Source organism: Schistocerca americana, chromosome 6, assembly GCF_021461395.2.
Source record: "Schistocerca americana isolate TAMUIC-IGC-003095 chromosome 6, iqSchAmer2.1, whole genome shotgun sequence".
In the NCBI taxonomy this organism is placed as follows: domain Eukaryota; kingdom Metazoa; phylum Arthropoda; class Insecta; order Orthoptera; family Acrididae; genus Schistocerca; species Schistocerca americana.
Genome location: NC_060124.1, coordinates 289,744,580 through 289,749,579, shown reverse-complemented (window position 1 = coordinate 289,749,579; position 5,000 = coordinate 289,744,580).

Here is a 5,000-nt window from a genome sequence, read left to right as displayed (position 1 = left end):
GTTCTTTCGGCATTTTGGGTGGGTAAATCGAGTGCGATTATTGTGAATTTTGGCACAGAGTTTCGTGTTGTGACATTACAGCCTGTGTAGGAAAATCTTTGCCCTCGGTCGAACCGTTTTTGTGTTATGGTGACGTATTCGAAATTGGAGATTTAGCGTTGTGTTGTCTTAGTTACGGAATTTGTGGTGTATGTGAAGTGCTTCACCGACGCAGACTACACCGTGGGACGTGCTGGCGCATCTCCTGGGTCCTCGAAAAGGTATTTGTGTCCTTTTTTTCGAAAAAAACCGATGTTTTCGTAAAGCCATGACTTACCACAAACTCGTGAATTCTTGCCACTTCAGTGGTACTGGACAGGTGCAGTAAATATATTTCATCTGTAAATGTACAGTAAAGTGACCCACTGTGCCTGGAAAGTGCTGTTTTGGTGGTCGTGTGTTGCCCTTTGTCTCGCGCGCATCTCCGCGTGCACCACGTGCTTTTAGAAATCCGTTTCCATCCGCGTAGCTTCAGTCGTTATCTAGCTTTCAAGTACACGGCTGTGTTCTCCAGGTCTTCCTCCAGCGGACAGTGTGTAAACAAGTGGGTTTTCCATTGATAGTTTAGAAGATACAGGCAATCAAACCGAAGAACGCGTGGTAACCACGTGGCGACCGGAAGTTGCCGATAATCATCCAAAGAGGGGGTGTTCGGAAAAGTTCAACACCACCGATTGATAGACGTTCTTGTACTCTATCTGACGACATAGAGAATTTGTGGCGTACCTTTTAGAATAGAGCTATTAAATTGATTTTTCCTATGGGCGCGCACACGCGTCGTCTTTCTTCCGCGCCTATGCAGTAATCCGTTTGCATCCGCCTGACGGTAGCTGATAGCTGTTTTGAACGCATGCACTGCTGTTCCCCATGTGTTTCCCTATCCAAATATGAACAGAGAAGTGTACATTCTTTTGTGTGTTTAGGAGCTATAGGCACTGTAAGTGACGACATCGGAGCGGCCACGTGTCGGACCGCGCGCACACTGCGTTTTCTGTAGTAATCCGCTTGCATCCACGTGACGGCTTTCGGTAGCAGGATTGTACGCATGTGATAGTGTTCTCCATGTATCGTGCTATCCAGTGATGTAGAGGGAAGCACGTTTTTCCTTGTGAGTTCAATAGTACTGCCATTGCAAGCAAAGATACCGAAACGACCGAATGGTGACGGGAACTGCAGATTTCTGCGGCCAAATCCTGCCTGTAGGAAACTATCAAACACGTGTTCCCGTACGCCTTTTCATCCTCTATCGGTTGACGTAGAGAAATAGTGGTCCTTCTATCATAATATAGCAGTGGAGCAGTATTTCCTTACGGCCTGCGCACACGCGCGGGCGACCTGTACTGCGCGGCACGCTGCGCGAAGAAATCTGTTAGCAGTGGCTTAGCGACGGTCTCTAGGGGAAACTCAAGACAAGGCGAGTGCTATATGGTTCATCTCCTGGCAGATGGAGTGTAAAATGCCTTGTTCTCCGACCATAGTATAGCAGCTATTGTCATTCTTCTTTCGTAATCGGAAGTCACATCGCCGAAACTCGAAAGCTGCAGTTAGTGAAGTGCTCTCTGTTCCTCCACGTTTCTCATTTCTTCAATGAGTAGGGCTCTTATTGCAGAACTGACCCTCTCGCTCGGCAGTCACCAATGATACCAGCCTTTCTGTTGACGTGTTATAGTCTGCCCTCACATTTCCTGCAGGTGGTATAATTATAGCCTGTCCCTACATCCTCTGCTGTCTGTTAGGGTAAAACACTATCAACATGAGAAAGATCGTGTGCAACATGTGTCTGTAATTATGAAACTGTGTAACTATGTGTTAGGTTAGGATAGTAAACTGAAAAGAAAAATCGAGTGCAGTGACAGCTCTCATGCATGAACATCGATGGAAGGAAACCGATCAGGCTGAGCAGGTGTTTAATATTGTGTAAATGTGTGTTAGGTTAGGAAATGGAACTGAAAAGATAAATCGTGTGCTGTGACAGCACCTTCGTTGTTATCATTTTGTCTGTAGTTTGTATTTCTCCCTCTCCCAATATGTGTGTCTTATTGTTTAGTCCATGCTAGGTTAGGAAATACTTTCAGAGAAGTTAAGTCGTATGTACTGTGTAGCTGTCAGCTCTGCATGAACGTCGACGATAGGAAATAGACTCCTTGGTTTTTAGCATCGTAGGTTACATAGGGCCCTTATACTTCTCATGTTATTATTAGGTTAGTAACTCTACTTTCTTTTTTTTATTTTAGGTTATAGAACTCTAGTTACATAAGAAATATCATGTAAATGTGTGAAGGTGGAAGAGGATAGTGGCTGGCACCTAGAGCAAACTTGCCATAGAAGTTTTCTGTTCCCTGAAGTGTTCTCATCACAGGTGGAAGTCTAAGCCCTAAGGAAGAGAAGAGCTCTGAAAAGCCGCCCCAAAATGGGGCCCAGTAAAGAAAATGTAGATATAGGAAAGGAAGTGGGCCGAAATTCCATGAATCCAAGTGACAAGGAAGGAGCTAAGACATGTACCGACCTACAAGCAATGACAAACATAAGAGAAGAGATGGAGGCGTTTCTGTTTAACGAGAACAACAAGATAAACAATGCCCAGAAGAAATTCATACTAGGGAAACTGTCAGTATACGAGCAGATACTGAAGAAATATGAAATGGATATTCTAGAGCTCACAACAGAGCTGAGATGTGTCAAGGCTACTCTAAATACATCTCCTGTAAAAGTCGAGAGCTATGCCAGCAAGGCAGCGGCACAACCATCCATACCAAAAAACGAGCCCAGGAAGACCCAGCAACCAAAAATTCTCATGATCAAACCAGCAGAGGGAGCTCAGAAAACGGACAAAGAACTTCAAGAAACAGTAAGGACGCTAATCGCCACTTCACTAAAAGATGTAAGGATCTCAAAATGTAAGGCAGTAAAAGACAAAGGCATTGTTCTTGAGGTCCCAAACGATCAGGATGCAGAAAAAATAAGGAAGTGTGGAGACATAGCTCAGTCCGGAATTGCTATATCAGATCCAAAGAAAAGAAATCCAAAAGTAATCATTTTCGACGTCCCAAGACAGACAACAGAAGAGGAGCTGAAAACTGAGCTGTTTGAAAGAAACCTCTCCAGGCTCAACACGTCTCAGGAAGAAGTTATGGATGGCATCAAGGTGCTGTTCAAGACTGGCCCAAAGGAACGGGAAGATGTAAACTTGGTTTTGGAGACAACACCAGATATCTGGAATAAGCTAACACAGCAGGGCCGTGTCTACATAAGTTGTACCTCACACAAAGTGAGAAACTACAACAACATAAACAGGTGTTTTAAATGCCAGGGACATGGACACACAGCTGCAAAGTGCACGAGTGCAGAAAACACCTGTGGTCACTGCGCAGCATCTGGACACACCTACAAGGACTGCCCAACGAAAGATCAGCAAGCACACTGTGCAAACTGCAAGCGTGCTAAGAAGCCACACAACCATGCCGTAACAGAGAAATCCTGCCCAGAATATAACAGAGTCAAGGCCATAATAACCTACAGAACTGATTATGGCCCGTAGGGACGATTCAGTTCTGCGAACTGGAAGAAGACAAGGGACTGGCACACAGAACAATGTCATAAGGATTCTCCAAATAAATGGGCAAAGGGCAAAAGTAGTCCCTGATCAACTGGCACAGAGGGTAAATGAGGAGAATGTGGATGTGCTGTTGATACAGGAACCCTACTGTATAAACAACAAAGTAGTAGGCTATCCCCCAAATTACCAGCTCATGTATAGCGCCAAAGATGGAGCGACAAAGGCAGCTATAGCAGCTAGGTCGCAGACACTAACAGCAATGCAGCTCACAAATTTCTGCAACAAGCACATGGCTGTTGCTAGTGTAAGTGGGAATTTTGGCGAGATTTATGTAGTTAGCCTCTACTGCCAATATGGTTCACCCATAGATCAGTTCCTCCAAGAATTGGAGGTCATCCTGGACAAACTGAGTGGGAAAGCAATAGTCATAGGAGCTGATACAAATGCCAACTCACCAGTCTGGCACAGCCAAACAACAGACGAGGCAGGCAGAAAGTTGGAGGACTTTATCTCTCAACATGGTCTTCTGGTCATAAATGAGAGATCGCAGCTAACTACTTTCAGTGGGCCCAATGGGGAGAGTAATATCGATGTAACTATATGTACACCCTTAGCTGCCAGAATGCTGTGTAGGTGGATGGTCCATGAGGAATGGACATCAAGTGACCACAGGGCGATCACTTATGAGGCCAGAGTACCCCAAAGAATGAGGGCAAAAGAAGAACTCCCAAATTACAATACAAGCTGTGCAAAGTGGTCCATTTTTGATAGACAGCTCATTAGTGCCACAGAGAACTGGCTACAAAATCCACAGGAGGGAGTCAACGAAAAGGTAAACAGACTGCAGGTGGCAGTCTATGAGAGCTGTAAAAAATCAATGAGAAGGAAGAGACAGGTGCAAAATCCAGTACCATGGTGGAACACAAAACTAGCAAACCTGCGGCGGGATACCATGTCTGCACGGCGATTACTACAACACACACGCAAAAGCGGAAACGAAACTGCTCTGGTAGCTGCAAAGAGCAACTACAACAAAATTAAAAACAGGTTCAACAAGGAAATAGCCAAGGCGAAAGAAGAGACATGGCAGAAGTGGGTCTCTGACTGTGACAAAAACGATCCATGGGCCATAACGAGAAGGGTACTCCAGCCTAAATGCGGCACAGATAATGTAATTAGCAACATTAAAACTGGGAACCAGACTCTTACCATGACATGGGAAGAGACTATAAAATCACTGCTCCAAACCCTCTTACCTGACGACGATGCGGATCAGGATACTGAAGATCAGCTAGTTGTGAAACTCGAAAACGAGAGTTACAACAATGTGGAGCTGGATCCAGACTTTACAACTGAGGAAATAGGCGCTGCTATTAAGGCCTGCAAACCAGGAAGAGCAACAGGT